This window comes from Ursus arctos, unplaced genomic scaffold (genome assembly GCF_023065955.2).
Source record: "Ursus arctos isolate Adak ecotype North America unplaced genomic scaffold, UrsArc2.0 scaffold_22, whole genome shotgun sequence".
Lineage (NCBI taxonomy): Eukaryota > Metazoa > Chordata > Mammalia > Carnivora > Ursidae > Ursus > Ursus arctos.
This window is the reverse complement of record NW_026622897.1, coordinates 16586519-16603468: the sequence shown is the minus strand read 5'-3', so window position 1 is coordinate 16603468 and position 16950 is coordinate 16586519. Positions and strand designations below refer to the sequence as shown.

The 16950-nt window shown below is 45.3% G+C and overlaps 1 protein-coding gene across 1 annotated transcript in view; it reads right to left on the bottom strand.

The window, feature by feature from the left end:
- SORL1 (sortilin related receptor 1) overlaps positions 1 to 15171 on the bottom strand; it is a 170483-nt gene extending 155312 nt beyond the window's left edge. The window contains exons 1-2 of the mRNA XM_057316611.1: positions 15107 to 15171; positions 12649 to 12770 (exon numbers count right to left, since the gene is read on the bottom strand). The gene's annotated coding sequence lies outside the window, so the exon portion shown is untranslated. The remainder of the gene's footprint in view (positions 1 to 12648; positions 12771 to 15106) is intronic.
- Between the last annotated feature and the right edge of the window lie 1779 nt (positions 15172 to 16950).

Here is a 16950-nt window from a genome sequence, read left to right as displayed (position 1 = left end):
TATGGCCTTACTCCTGAGGCTGTGCAGTACCGCGAGGGAAAGCAACATGCGTAGGAATTTAATATTAGACTCACAGCTGTATGAAAAAGACTTGAGCCTTTCGTCAGACTCTAAACTGCCCTCCTCTGTCCTTCTGCCCATCCTAGGCCACCCTGAGCTCGGGGTGGAGATAAAGCTAGGCAAAACCACCCAGAGGTCTTGGTGTCCCACATTTTTTATCCAGATGGAGTCACATTTAAAATAGTTAACAAGGACAGCCATGAGGAGAAGATGGAAAAAAAATCCCAAAAGCCTAACCGAACTTCCTTCTGTTCTCTTTCTCTCCTCATTGCCTCCGCAAATGCCAGGATCTATCTGCTCACCCTCCCCCCCACTGCCGCCAGGCCCACCCAACTCCTGTTCCTCCTCCAGGTTCCAAAGGCCTCCCTCTACGCCCAGCCCAGGTTACAGCCCCTCACACTAAGGTTCTAAGTTCCCTGTGGTCTTTGATGCTTCCTCTCTGGTCACATTAGCTTTTTAACTCCATTTTCCTCTCAAACTACAAGCAGTAGGAGGCCAACAGTGGGCTTGGCTTGCTCCTGTCTGTGTTCCCAAGGGCTCAGCATAATCCTGGCATAGAGTGAGTGCTCAGTGATACTTACAGAATGCAGGTGTATGAATGAACGGGAGGGATGGCCCCTCTTTGCCTTGTGGTAAGGGTTTGGGGCGTTAAGGCGCCAAGGTAGCTGAACCTTAGACCTTTGCTTACCACCATCTCTGCCCCCACCACTTCTTTCTCCCAAAGTTGGCTTCTCTGAGTCATAACCAGACCTCAGAATCACTGGAACAGAAAAGGGACCATCCCCCCCCCCAACACTTGGGAGTGGTGAACTTTATCCCCTGCACATCACTTTAGCCAAATAACTATCATTCACCTCACCAGCCAGGGTAATATAGAAATACCCTCCCGCCCCCCAAAACTAACACTTTCTCCTGCTGTTGCCAAAAATTCCTTTAGTCAAGGCAAAGTCCCGAATAATTGATGGGGTTGAAAATCGATGCATAGAGAACATAGGACAAGTTAACTTCACTTCGCATTCTAGAATAAATTAAATTCAAAGAGAAGTTTCTGGAAATAGGAGTAACTTACTTTTGCATAGCGGCACTTTGCATTTATTTGCATAGCGTTATAACAACCTTATCTATCGAACGTCATCTCTCAGCCACTGGTTGAAGTGGGCCAAAGCTGGCATTATTGACACCGCCTTTCACAGATTTTGAGAATGAAGTCTCAGAAAGGAAGGTTACGTCACTGGCCCAAAGTCACACAGTTTGTAAGGGCGAGATTCAAACCCAGGCTCTCTGACGTTTTCTGCCGCGTCTGATTTCCTGGGGCTGAGAGAAGAGCTGGTGTTTCCAGTCCCAGGTTGGGTGAGGCAGTGAGAACCATCGTGGACAGGAGAAGACAGAATGGCTCAGGTCCTCAGCCCTCCCTCTGCCCGGCCCTGCGGTCAACCCTCCGGAAACCAACACTATCCTCCCCAGGCGCCTAACAGAGGTGTGGCGCTCATTTGCCTTACTCCCACCCCAGGCCCTTGATGGGGCCAGGAGGACAGTTACGTTACAGAGTTCACACATTAAATCCTGTTTGCTCTATTTTTCTAGAAAAAACGTAATGAGGGATTTGGTTTTGAATTTTCAAATGGGGGATTTTGCTCCACATTTTAGAGGCGCCCTCAATTTCTGGTTCCACTGCTTACCTAAGGGTCTTGCCTCCCTCTCTCTGCGACTCAATTTCTATGAACTTTTTCGACAAGAAAGTATTTAGACCTTTCTCACGAAGCGAAAATGTAGAAAAGTGTATTATCGTTATGTAGACACAAGGGCAAAATCTCCTGACAAGACCGTTTGCTGAGGGTCACTGGGAAATGATCTCCTTCTCTGCGAGTCTAGAACCGGACTCCCCTTCCAGGGTTTGGACTGCAGGGGAGGAGCTGAAGCTGGAGATTCTTTGAAAACCCCTAAAAAATTAAAGATCTTTTTGGCTTTATTCAGTGATTCACGGATCAAGCAGCATCCCATCTAGCAGAAAGAATAAAGAACAGACGGGCAGAAGGGGGCAGGAAGGGGCGCCTGGCGGCGCAGTCGTTAAGCGTCTGCCTTGGGCTCAGGGCATGATCCCAGCGTTCTGGGATCGAGCCCCACATCAGGCTCCTCCGCTGGGAGGCTGCTTCTTCCTCTCCCGCTCCCCCTGCTTGTGTTCCCTCTCTCGCTGGTCTCTCTCTGTCAAATTAATAAATAAAATCTTAAAAAAAAAAAAAGAAGAAGAAGAAGAAGACGGCAGGAAGAGGGAATTATTTATAAAAGCAAAGAATGGATTACTTGGTGGCAGGGTCACATTTCTTGAGGGGACACCAGGGGTCTGTCAGGCAGAAGACCTTACTAGTGCAGACCAGGCAATTCCAAATTGACTAGTTTAAGAGTCCATTCTGGGGGGAGACTGAAATTATAATGGATACTCAGTCTAAGTTTGGTGGCATGGGGCTTGGCACAACTGACTGCATGTGGAGCCTGTTGTCTTTTTTAACAGTACTTACCTCCTTTTCTAAATCATAATTTGGTCTTTGGACCTAGCCCTCTGTCCTGCATTTGATAGATTATAGCCTACTGAAATTGAAATGAATGGCTGGGGGCAGGGGGTGGAATGATTTTGAATCACTCCTCTAGGGAGGCTAAATTTCCCATCCTAGTGACCACAACAAAGGATGCTAGAAAGATAGCTGAGGGTCCTGTCAGCACCAGGGGAGGGATCCTGGCCAAGAAAAGTGAGTCCTTCCATTATAACATACTTTTATGTATGATGTAGTCATTGCTGAACACCTGATTATAGGGATAATAGGGTGCAAGTGTCTAGAAAGGATCCAGCCACTGCCTACAAGGAACTTGAAGAAAGTGAAGACAGATAAACAAAAATAGCAGAAATATGTGAATATGGTGTTAAATTAAGCAAAGAAGCCATTAGATTGGAGTGGCTCTAAATCTTGGGCGGCTTATGTGAGCAAACCAAACCCTAAGCCTTTAAATGCTTCAAATTTAAGAAATCAAAACCTAAGGATAGCCCATCACAAATAGCCAACTAGGCTTTAGGCAGTAGCCAATCAAATAATCACCGTTTTTTTGTTTTCTTCTGCACCTTCTCTGCATAAGTATTTTCCCTGGCTCCTGTCAGAGAAGCGTTCCTAACCACTTATGGGTTGGTGCTGTCTAATTTGAATTAATTTTGCTCAAATAAACTCAAAATTTGTTATATGCCTCCAGTTTATCTGTTAACAGAAAAAGCTGTGCTTTGGGAAAAAAACAAAAACAAAAACAAAAAAAAGACGATCAGTGGGTTTGTGGAAGGTGAACAGGGGAAGACTTTCTGGAGAACAAGCCCTTTGGAAGATTTTATTTATTTGAGAGAGAGAGAGAACATGAGAGTAGGGGGGAGGGAGAGAGGGAGAGGGAAGGGAGAAGCAGGCTCCCCACGGATCAGGGAATCCGATGCGGGACTCAATCCCAGGACCCTGGGATCATGACCTGAGCCAAAGGCAGACGCTTAACAGACAGAGCCACCCAGGCGTCCCAAGAACAAGCCCTTTTGAGCAGTGGTATCAGGTGTGTGTATTTGGCCGAGGGAGGACGTGGAGGAGGGAGAAGGCTGCAGTTGCAGTGTCCAAGAGGAGCAGGAAGTTATTTTATCCATCTGAGGAAAATGAGGGCTGTCTTCAAGGGGAGAGGGTGGCAGTGAGTAGGGTGTGGGTGCAAATAGGCAGGATGGTTCCTTAGGAGGAGGGGAAGGCAGGGGGCAAGGTGTAGGGAGAGCGGGACCTTGAATGGAGCACCTTATCTGATTCCCTTCAGGACGGTGCTGCAGGGTGATTTGCGGGTTCCGTGCAGCCGGGGAGGCATGAAGAGTGTCCTTCAATCCCCCCTTCCACCAGGACCACAGCACACACTTCCAAACCATCACCTCGTCCATCTACCTCGCGAGGCACCTGTTCCCCCTGTGGGATCTTTCCCAGGACACTACAGATCCTACTTCTCCCTGCCTGCCGTCCCGAAATCCATCCCACCGGAAAATCTATGTGGTGTCATCGGCTGAATTAACACCTGTTATAAAGATCATTCCCACCAGACTCAAAACTACAAGCACTTTTAATGAGGCCCTGTATAAAGGAATACATTTTCTCAGAGCCCTTAAATTATATTAAGTCCTCCACACCAAATAAATTATTGAAATGGTGATTAGCGTTCGGATCATACCAACAAAACTACTCAGGGGCAAACACATTCTCATTTGGGGTTTGACACAACGCCACAGTTAGAAAATTGCCCAGCCACCTAAGCTGAGAGCTAAGTGAAAAATCCTTTCTCTTGCCGTGGTTATTTAAACAAGAACTTCAGTGCTAAATTAGCAGTGGATTTTTTCGTATGAATTTTCTTTGCATTCTAACATTATGTAAATGAAAAACCCAACGAAGTGCAAATTAAGACTATTCTTAATTCTAAAAGGCCTGCTATTCTGTGATCATGACGCCACGGAATACTTCTCAGTCTGCCAAGCACGGTGTGTGGTTTCTGTCCCCCCTAACCCCCACCCCACCTGCTTTAGTCACCTCCCAGCAGGGGGGCACCCACTGTGTCCCCTTCTTCCTGCCCACTAAAGTCAGATCTGACCCTCCACCTCCCTTCGTCCTCATGATTTCTCTTGCTGGGATCATTTGATCACATAAAGGGAACAAGAGGTTGACGTGCGCTTGACCTGCTTTGGGGAACAGTGAGGAGGGACTCGAGGCATTAGTTTGGACACTCATGGAGCCAGCTCAGCTGGGTTTGTATCCCAACTAGATCATCTCGGGCACCTTCTCAAAACCTACTTTTCTTTGCTTATAAATGAATTGCCTACCTCTGCAGTTTTAAAGGATTGAATGAGATTATACATGTCGAGGGTTGGGCTCCAACCCTGAACGTAAGACTTGATCACTCAATGAGACCTATTGTTATTGTGAAGAGTTCAGGGTAGATGTTGTTGCCAAATGAATTTGCGCATTCAGCAATTGTCAGTTTGTTATTCGGGTTTATATGTGTCCCTTCGACCTCACTCCCAGGTGGCGTGTGGCTGTAAAAAGCAAGTCTCAGATCAGGCTCTGTCACATGCAACGTCTTAGCAAACACGCACAGAGGCGGTCAGGACAGGCTCTGCTCTCGGGGCCTCTCTCTTAACTGCAAGGCCCTTGCAGAAAAACTGGGACCCCAGGAAAATGCAGCAGGGTTCTGAGGCCGGTGGAGTCTACCAAACTCTTGGGCACATCAGGCAACAGAGTTTCCCATTCGGGAGAGGGACAAAAGACCAGAGGAACACTGCCCCTTGAGCACAACTCTGAGTTGGAGTTAACATGCCATTTGAATTCTGGATTCTTCCTGTAGCTTGTCCATGCAAGCCCATTGCAGCCAACCACCTTTCCGAAACAGTGATTTCCCCAGTGGAAAACTATTTCTAATATCCCTTATGCTAATTCATGCATCATCTGATTCAGATTTAAATAAAGACATTGCAGGTTCGTGGGGGAGGGAGCCAGCTCTGCAGCCAGCCGTGGATTCCGGACCAGGGTTTTTCAAAGGGCTGATCACACTTAGAGCATGGATTCCCGATTGGGACCCTTCAAATGTAAACTAGATGCCCCCACGGTCGATTAAAGTTCATTTACACACACGTCTATGACACTGTTTATATGAAAGTCTTTAGAAGTCAATTACAACGGTATAGCAACTATGAATAAGGAAAAGCTTCGGGCATCAACGGAACAGGAGAGGAATGTAAACTATTGTGATTTTATAATAAGAAATACATATTCGGTCTTTGATCCATTTCTGGCACAGAGTTCCTAAAACCTTTGGAATTTCCTAAGTGATAGGAGCAGTCAAAGTGTCCTTTATTATTCGTAACAAACCCTGTTCAAACACCCTAGAGTTTATGTTAATGAGATGACTTTTGGAAAGCCCCTAGGTCACCTAAGGACAGGGCTGGTTGCCAGGGGAACCAACCAAAGTCGGAGAGTTGGAACTTTCAGTCCCACCCAATATGAGGTTGGAGGTTAAATCAATCGCCAGTGGTTAATGATGTAATCAATCGTGCCTACGGATGAAGCCTTCATAAAACCCCAACACATTGGGGTTCTGGTAGCTTCCAAGCTGGTGAACAAGTGGAGTTGTGGAAACCCCCGGAGAAGACAGGGAAGCTCCACCCTCCATACTTGACCCTAAGCTTCTCTTCCATCTGGCTGTTCCTGAATTATATCCTTTTGTAATAAGCCAGTAACCTACTAAATAAAATGTTTCCCTGAAACCTGTGAGCCAATGAATCAATGGGATTAATTTGTGCAGCCAATTAATCAAACTTGAGGAGGGGGTTGTAGGATCCTCCAGCCTATAGCCAGTTAGTCGGAGGCACGGGTGACAAACCAGACTTGCAGTTTGCATCTGAAGCTGGGGGTGGGGCGGTGTGAGCCCTTCACCTGGGGGGTCTGATGCTATCTCTCAGTAGATAGTGTCAGAACTGAATTCAACTGTATTTAACCAGCTACATTACCAAATTGCTCCATGTGCGGAAAATCCATATATCTGCTGTCAGAGGTCGTGGCGTCGTGGAGGGTGTAACGTGGAGCAAAAGACCTCGGGAGTGTGTTTCTCCTTTAGAACGCTAGGTCCTCCTTCAGTGAGTTTGTTCATGCCCGTAATTTATTCAAGATACGTCAGCCGAGACAGTGAAATACTACCCAGTTAGTTTGGGCAGCACCCTCGGGCAGTCAATGTGCCCTCATCAGGAATTCACGCCTAAGGAGGGTCAGCTAGCCTGCTCCTCAGCCCACACCCAGAGGTAGCTATTACAGGGGTTTGGGTTGTTCTAATCTCAATCAATACCAGTGATTTTTTTTTTTTACTAATTAACATAACAAATGTTACAAATGGATTTTCATCAGTGGCTTGTTAATTAGCTTAATGAGTATGAAAAATAGGCTCTCGTGAATTCAGAAGTATTCAAGACATAGGGCTTGTCACAAATATTTTACAGACACACCCATTCACCGCAGGAACAGGTGAACAGGAGTAGAGATGTACCAAGGCCTCGAGCCGCAGAGATGCCGACAGACTTGTTCTCTACACCATTCTGTGGGCTTGGGTCTGAGGATTCTGGTTGTTTGTTACCAACTGTAAGTTTAACTTAGTGTTGCCCCTCGCATGTCATATTTGCACCTAGTAAAGCACGTTCAAGTCAAGTTTGATGAGATCACCTAAAAAAGAGGTGAGACTGAACCTGCTCTGTTTCTAATAAATGACTAATGAATGTCTGCACGTGCCATAAGATTTGCTGTCATTAAAATCTGGCAATGGAGGTTCCTGGCAGGGTTTTAGTTTGCCTGAGCCGCCTTGACAAAATGCCACAGCCTGGGGGGCTGAAACAGCAGACATGTATTTTCTCACAGATCTAGAGACCGGAAGTCCAAGATCAAGGTGTCAGCAGGGCTGGTTTCTTCTGAGGCGTCTCTCCTCGGCTTGCAGATGACTGCCTTCTTCCTGTGCCCTCATATGGTCATCCCTCTTTGCGTGCCCACCCGTGGGGTTTTTTCTTCTTATAAGGACACCGGTCATATTGGATTAGGGCTCACCCTCAAGGCCTCATTTTAGTTTAATTATCTCTTTCAAGACCATATGTCCAAATATGGTTACCACTTCCCAAGGTACTGGGGGTTGGGACTTGTAACATATAAATTTGCAGGGGGGCCCAGTTCAGGCCATAACCAACTAACTAACCAGGCCATAACCAACTAACTAACCTGTATACCTGCTCTAACTTGGCAGCCACACTTATCTATTAAAAGAAACCGATGATGAGGTAGAACCAAACTGATTGAGGTCAATTTTAACATGTGGTTATCGAGTGGTCAGAAAACTAGAGTGAGATTGGGAACAGCGTGTCACACAAGGTTCTCAGGCTCAGCGCGTGAGTCATGATAAAATTTCAGCTGCAGGCCGCAGAGACCCAGAATGATGGCCTTAGACAGACAGTTGATTTCTCACATTAGATGGTGTGTCAGCCTTGCTCTGCAAAGCTGTCAGGAGTTCAGGCTCCTTCTCTCTGGTTGCTCCGCCGTCCTCCGGTGCCTCCTTCGTGTGGTTCACGATGGCTTACAAGCCCATGCTCATTCCAGACAGTGGGAAGGAGAAAGGGCACAAAGCCAAAATGCACACATCACTTCTGCTCACATCCCTGTGGCCAGAACTTAGATAGCCACACCCCCTGCAAGCGATGCCAGGAAGTAGAGGCACTGTTCTGAGCCTCCGTATGCCCACCTGCAAATCAGAGGTTCTCTTCTCCTGGGGAAAACCATCCCGGGAAACAACCAAGAGCCCCTTCCAAAATTACAGAGAGTAGTAGTGGAGAGAACAGGGCTGAGAATCCACAGCTGACCTCCAGTACTGGTGCTCTAGTTGTAAAAACATGGAAACACTTGCATATCCATTGGTAAAGAGTCCCTACTTTAGCCCCTCAGCACCACCCCAGCCTCCAGTGTCCCAGTCACCCTGTCTCTCCCCCAGGACACCGTGGACTTCCTCTAGGATCCGGTAAATAAAAGATTAATTAATGCCTGGTCCACCAGGGGCCCTCCAGACCCTGATCCTGCCCAGTGACCTGTGTCCCTTCTGATAAGTCACTGCCCTGGTCTTACTGATTTTTAAGTATTTCAAATATAACTGGTGGGAGCAATGTCTAGAAATCATATTTTATGAAAAAGTTCAAGAACTAGAGGTATTTAACCTAAAATGGAGATTTGGCAGGGGGAACAACTCAACTATCATCTTTAAACATTTATATTAATAATAACTACCTTTAAATTTTCTTTAAAGTGTCAATTATGTGCCAAGACCTGAATTGGGCTCAGTGCTCTATAAATACTTCTCAGATTCTCAAAGCAGTCCTGTACAGTGGAAATCATTTTCATTTCACTAACAAAGGCACTGAAGATCAGAGACATTGAGTTACTTGCAGAAGACATAAAACCAGAGTCAAGGGGTGCCTGGGTGGTTAAGCATCTGTCTTCGGCTCAGGTCATGATCTCAGGGTCCTGGGACCGAGCCCCAACTTGGGCTTCCTGTTCAGTGGGGAGTCTGCTTCTCCCTCTCCCTCTGCTCCTTCCCCCCACTCATGCTCTCTCTCTCTCAAATAAATAAATAAAAATCTTAAAAAAAAAAAAAATAGAGTCAACATTCAAACCCCTGGATATCTGGCTCCAAAGTGGGAAGCTTTCTCTCCAGTGCCATGCTACCTACTCTGTGGAACAGGAAGCAGACATATTCACATGTCTTTAGAGAGCAAGACTAAGACATGACAGGAGAACCAGGAAAGTTAAATTCAAGTTTAAAAAGAACTGCTAACCATCGAGCTATTCAAAAATGAAATGTACTGATGAGCTGATAGTAACTTTTATGAAGAAACATAAAGGACCTAGAATAACCAAAGCGATCTTGAAAAAGAACAAATTTAAGGGATTTATACCACATGGTTTCAAGACTTACTGGACAGCTCTGGTAATTAAGACAGTGTGGTATTGGCATAAATAAACAGATGGGAAAAAACAAAGAATCGAGAAAAAGAATAAAGTTAAATGATTTTTGTCAAAGGCACCAATGAAATTCAGTGGAGAAAAAGAAGTCATCTTTTTTTTTTTTTTTTTAAAGATTTTATTTATTTGTTTGACAGAGACAGCCAGCGAGAGAGGGAACACAAGCAGGGGGAGTGGGAGAGGAAGAAGCAGGCTCCCAGCAGAAGAGCCTGATGTGGGGCTCGATCCCAGAACGCTGGGATCACGCCCTGAGCCGAAGGCAGACGCTTAACGACTGAGCCACCCAGGTGCCCCAAAAAGAAGTCATCTTTTAAGTGTACTTGCATAATTGGTATTTATGTGGAATCAATGACTCTCAGCCCCTACTTCACGTCATATACAAAGATTAATTTGAGATGGGTCATAAACCTAAATGTGAAGGCTGAACTATAAACTTTCTAGAAGAAAACATAGGAGACTTTATTTGCAAAATTGTCATGGACAAAGGTTTCTTAGAAAGGATACAAAAAATATGTAACAATGAAAGAAAAAATGATTTAATGTATTTTATTAAAATTAAATTTTCTGGTTATCAAAATACACTGTTAGTAAAAACGAATAGGCAAGCCACAGACTGGGAGAAATACACATCTCTAACACAGGACTCAAAAGCAGAATAAAGAACTCCTGGGGCGCCTGGGTAGCGCAGTCGTTAAAGCGTCTGCCTTCGGCTCAGGGCGTGATCCTGGCGTACCGGGATCGAGTCCCACATCAGGCTCCTCTGCTGTGAGCCTGCTTCTTCCTCTCCCACTCCCCCTGCTGTGTTCCCTCTCTCTCTGGCTGTCTCTCTGTCACATAAATAAATAAAATCTTAAAAAAAAAAAAAAAAAAAGAACTCCTACAAATCTATACCAAAAAGATGAACGGTATTTTTATTTTATTTTTTACAAACGATCTATTTTTTATTTAAATTCAATGAATTAACGTATAGTGGATTATTGGTTTCAGAGGTGGGGTTCAGTGATTCATCAGTCTTATATAACATCCAGTGCTCATTACATTACATGCCTTCCTTAATGCCCATCCCCCCAGTTATCCCATCCCCCCACACCCCTTCCCTCCAGCAACCCTCAGTGTGTTTCTTAAGATTAACAGTCGCTTATGGTTTGTCTCCCTCTGTGATTTCATCTTCTACAGACAATATTTTTTAATGGGCAAAGGATTTGGAGAAACAGTTCACATAAGAGAATGTATGCATGGCCAATAAGCACATAAAAATGTGCTCGGCCTTATTGGTCAACAGGGAAATGCAAATTAAACCCACAATGGGATAGCGCTATACACCCATTAGTAACGTTAAAATTTTTCAGTTCTAACAATATCAAATGCTGGAGAGGCTCTAGAGCAACTGGATTTCTTCTACACTGCGAGTGAGAGTGTAAAATGGCACAGCCACTTTGGAAAACTGGCATTATCTTATAAAGACTCACGTATTTGTGTGATCCAGGAATTCCAAGAGGAATGAAAGCCTACATCAACAAAAACTAGTAGAGGAATATTCATTGTGACTTTCTTTCTTTTTTTTTTTTTTAAGATTTTATTTATTTATTCAACAGAGATAGAGACAGCAGCGAGAGAGGGAACACAAGCAGGGGGAGTGGGAGAGGAAGAAGCAGGCTCCTAGCGGAGGAGCCTGATGTGGGGCTCGATCCCACAACGCCGGGATCACGCCCTGAACCGAAGGCAGACACTTAACTGCTGTGCCACCCAGGCGCCCCCTGTGACTTTATTTCTAATAGCCAGAATTTGGAAACAATGCCGATGTTCATCCCTAGGAGAATGAATACATAAAGGGAGGTAAATCCATACAGTGGGATATTGCCCAGCAACGAAAAGGAACAGCCTATTAATACCTACAGCAACATAGACGAATCTCAAAAATATTATGTGAAAAAAGCCACCAGAATACACCCACTGAATAATTCCACTTATGTGAAGTCCGGGAATAGGCAAAATGAATCTGTGGGAATAGAAATCAGAATTGTGTCTTCCTGTGGGAGGAGGGAGGCAGGATGATTAAGTGGAAAGGATCATGGGGAAGTTTTCTGTGTGATGGCAATTTTCTGCACTTTGATCAGGCCATTGGATACACAGGTATATTTGTCAAAATACATCACACTGTAGGGGCGCCTGGGTGGCGCAGCGGCTAAGCGTCTGCCTTCGGTTCAGGGCGTGATCCCGGCATTCTGGGATCGAGCCCCACATCAGGCTCCTGTGCTGGGAGCCTGCTTCTTCCTCTCCCACTCCCCCTGCTTGTGTTCCCTCTCTCGCTGGCTGTCTATCTCTGTCAAATAAATAAATAAATAAAAATACATCACACTGTAAACACAAGGTCTGTGCATTTTACTGTGTGTAATTACACCTCAATTAAAAAATAAATTTAAATAAATAAAAGGATCAAACTAGTTGCCTCTCCTAGTATGGTGCTCCTTGGCATTGGAAGTATCCAAGCTACATTAAATATTTGTTGGAAATCTTGTGGAGGGTTCAGATTTGAGAGTTCAGGTTAAGTCATTAACAAAGCATAAACTCAGATTTGAAGAGCTTGATGGACGATATTGAATTAATCGGATGCTTCAGAAAAGACAGTATCTGTCTTCGTTTTCCACCTTAGGGCACTCAACAAGAGTAAGGAAATTCATGCTACTAAAAAACTTGAAAACATCTTTAAATGTTTGTGTGACGTTTTCTCTTCTGAAATTCTTCCCATATCTGGCCTTATCTCTACTTCCCTCCTGACACCCAAGCCTTTAGCCATTCTATGTTCCTGTATCTTTGAACATGCAGTGTTTGCACATTTCCTTTGTTAAACAACCTCCCTTCCTCCACTTCTCATCAACTTCTGCCCTGTCTTTGAAGATTCTACACAGGAGTCAATGTACCAGTAAAACTTCCCTACTAAGTCTACTCCCTGCCCCTTGAGTTCTATGTGTATCTTAAGGCTTGCCTGCAGCATAGCACTTACCCTAGGCGAGGTGATGCTGAGGTTCCTTCCAGTTCAAAGAGTCTAGCTCTTTGAACATGTGATTCCAGCCTTGAAGAGCGAAGAGAAACAGTAAGCCATCAGCAATAACATCTTCTTCAGCTCTACAGGAGGGGGACAAATGAAAGAATGGGATCTGGGGGCACCTACAGCCGATCCTTGAACAACACAGGGGTTAGGGGTGCCAACACTTCAAACCATCAAAAATCCACGTATGACTTTTGACTCCCCCAAAACTTAACTACTAATAGCCAACTGTTGACCAGAAGCCTTACCAATACCAACATGACAGTTGACTAGCACATATTTTGTATATGTGTTCTATACTGTGTTCTCACAGTAAAGCAAGCTAGAGAAAAGAAAATGTTGTTAAGACAGTCATAAGGGGGGGCGCCTGGGTGGCTCAGTTGTTAAGCATCTGCCTTCAGCTCAGGAAGTGATCCCAGGGTCCCGGGATCGAGCCCCGCATCGGGCTCCCTGCTCTGCTGGGAGCCTGCTTCTTCCTCTCCCACTCCCCCTGCTTGTGTTCCCTCTCTCACTGGCCGTCTCTCTCTCTCTGTCAAATAAATAAATAAAATCTTAAAAAAAAAAAGACAGTCATGAGGAAAACACACGTACAGTACTGTATTGTATTGTATTAAAAAAAACCCACGTGTAAGATACATGTGCTATTCAAACCCACGTTCAAGGGTCAACCGCACGTTGCTTCAAATTAGGTCGGAAGCTACGGTGTCAGCTGGCTAGTAAGAGGCAGCTGAGATTGGGACTTGATTGGAGCTGGAGACTTGCAGCTTTGGGGCTGGATAGGAAGGGACTAAGCTTCGAGGCTGCATGAGAACAGATCTGCGTGCATGCACTGGGCATGGGGGTTTGGAAGGAAAGGATTAATAAAAAAAAAAACAACACACAAAACTCTAGGCTAAATACAGAAGCTAATATTTATGGAGTACTTTCTCTGGTGCCAGATTCTATACTAAACACCATGTATCCGATAATCTTATTTAATCCTCATTTTAACTCTCTGCAGAGAGATTAAGTGGGGTGCCCAAGATTTTGCCTCTAGTAAGTGATGGAACCAGGTCTCATTTCCGGTTCTGTTCGACTCTGAAGTCCATACTCTTGATCACTGGGCTCTACTGTGCCCCGAAAAGGAATTGCCCAAATCATTTTACACTGTCCCTTGGTTCCAAGAACCTCAACCAGCCCAAATTGACAATTGCTTTTCCCGTGATTTTTTAGGTTATCTGAGAAGAAACGTCTACAGTATTCTGTAGTAACCTGGTTCAGTATCTCTAAGGTCTTTATCCAGGAAGACTCTTCTCTGTATTTAATCTGAGACTTCCCTTCTCTTATTTTATCATTAGATGAGCTTAAGGCTCCACTTATATTTATAATTTCCGTGGAAGGAGGAAGATACAGGAACTGCTGCAGTTTAACTATTCTAGGACATGTAGGGGCACCTGGGGGGCTCAGCCAGTTAAGCATCTGATTCTTAGTTTCAGCTCAGGTCATGATCTCAGGGTCCTGGGATCGAGCTCCCCGGGCTCTATGCTCAGTGCAGAGTCTGCTTGAGATTCTCCCCCCCGCCCCGCCCCTTCTCCCACTTGTGCCCTCACACATGTTTATGTTCTCCCTTGAATAAATAAATAAACAAACAAACAAACAAATAAATAAATAAAATTTTTAAATATTCTGGGGCATCTGGATTTTGTCAAGTTTCCTTCACAGTGTGTCTAGAACCATATAAAGGAGGCTGACAAAGGGACACGGTGAGTCAAAAAGAAAATGTGCATTAAGGCGACTGGGAAAGGGGTTCATTCTCATTAAGGCGTAAGTGCAGTAGACCACAGGGTATATTGTTACATCAAGCCGTAATCTCACCAAGGAAAATGCAAGGAACTAAGCTAGCGGACCTGGGAATCGTAGCAATGTTATGCTCAAATTTGGAATAGTCTTCTCCCTCGGTCACTTTGTCTAAATAAACTGAAACCATGCCGACTAGATCTAGTACCTGCTGGGAACTCATTTCTTCATCCTCTCTTCTTCCTTCTCTGTAGTGCATGTCACTGTATCACGGGGAAATCCTTGCTTTCAAAAACAGTGCTGTGAGAACCCAGAACACGGGTCCTCCTTGCTCAAGAGCCTGACCTCAGTCCTCAGAGTTGCAACCCACAATGACTCAGACCACGGAGCGGGTGAGTGGGAGGTTTAAAAGCTACACTCCAAGAGCTGGTAACAGGGAGAGCACACACTGAGAACTGTGACGCTAACTTTGCAACAGTTTGCCAGTTTCTTTCTTTTAATCTCCCCATTTCCTTTAACCAGGTGGAAGAAATGAGACTCAGAACGAGTACATTTTTATAGAGACCAGAGCAGAGAAAAACAACCAACACACAGAGTGTTAACCAAGAGCGTAAGGCTGAGCAAAACATAGGGGTACCTCTTGCGGTCTAGGTAAGCTGGATCGAAACACCCACAAGTGAACGAGAAAAGGATGAGCCGTTTGTGTGCAACGCCTGCCCCAAGAGGTTTCTAAGGAAGGAGAAAGAAAGGAAACTGAACCAGGCCCACATGTTGACACTTTGTCTCACCTGACAGCTTAAATAAATAGCCAGTTCCAGCCTCTCCTCTCGTTGCCCGTGCAACAACCACATGCTCTTTGCACAAGTCTAGGAACAGAAGCCAGGATTTCTGGCGGTTGCTTAAACTTGTAACCTTTCCAAGCTTACCCCAGGGCAGATATCTACTGTGCAGACGGGATGGTGAAAATTTCCCAAGGAAGACTTCGGCTACAACCAACCAACAGGGCCACCCTAGAAGTTGGTTCCAGGTATAAACGCCATGCTAGCTTCGAGCTGCGTGTCGGGGTACTTCTCTGGGCCCGCGGGTTGCGGGTTAAGGAAGAGCACAAAGGGGACCAAAGCTGTAGGCGGGTCCAACTTGGGCCAGAGGCCTTTTTGGATTTAAAGGACCGGAAGAGGGATAGAGAGGATTATAAGAGTGAGACCGACTGATTACTTAGGCTGGTTCAGGGATCTACACTTGGGCAGGCTTGGAAATTCAGTTTTATTAAAGAGCATGCACTGATTTGGGCCATTTCATGAATCTTCTGGATGTTGTCCATTTGCCTTTCGGACAGTCTCCACCCCTTCTCACCCTGTTCTGCGCTCCCACAGGCTGGCAGCGTGAATGCCATCCACAGAATCCTCGACGTTCTGGTGTCGGGTTGACTTTGACCAATGGGAGGCTCTGGCGGGAGATCACGGTGTAGCAAAGAAAGACAGTCAGGGAGGCTCTTCCCCCCGGTGTCCCCCCTTCCAGGTGCTGTGGGTTAACCTTGTTGCTCTGTTGAAAGCCCAGCTTGTCTGGGACGCCCTCTTCCCTGCGGCTCTGCTCCCTGGGTTCCAGGAACTCCTTCTTCTTGTCCCTTCAAGAGGACAAGAGGAGGCCTGAGAGTTTCCCCCGATTATTAATGCAGAAACTGCCCTCCCTATTCCTTGCAGATTTTCCACACCTCGTAAATCGCTGCTTTATCAAACTCTCCTTAAAATATCTCATCTCCTGTGCCGACTCAGAACACTTGTGATAGTCAATCAACCTGACATTCAGTCAACATCCGCGAACCGACGGCATGGAAGTTAGGATGAGAATAACTGTCCCTGAGGTAAGTTTATATGCCCCCTATGATTTTATCCTCCAACTTCATTAGTTTGGATGGTTGCAGAGACAACTTTCGAAAGCTCTTAATTTTAGCCTGTGTGCGAGGCCTCAAATTCGAATAAGCTGCCTTCAGATGGGTGGTAGTACTGGGTAATAATCTTGTTATGTATAGGTGTGAGATATGCTTGCTTTTTGTTTTGTTTTTTTACTCAATTGTGTGAGAATATAAAACTAAATTGTATTAAAACAGTAAGATATTGGGGCGCCTGGGTGGCTCCGTCGGTGAAGCCTCTGCCTTCAGCTCAGATCGTGATCCTGGGGTCCTGGGATTGAGCCCCTCATCGGGCACCCTGCTCAGCAGAGAGTCTACTTCTCCTCTTCCTTCTGCTCCCCCTCCCCCCCCATGCTCAGGCTCGCTCTCTCTTTCTCTCAAATAAACAAAATCTTTAAAAACCAGTAAGATATTAAGAGTGACTAAATATTAATGGGGTGGTGCAGTGATTCAGAGCACAGACTTTAAAGACAGGCAGCTGGAGATTCCAGTCCACCACCTATTGGCTGTGTGTGCTTCGGAAAGCTACTTAACTTCTCTGAGTCTTGTTTGTTTTCATTCATAAAATAGTC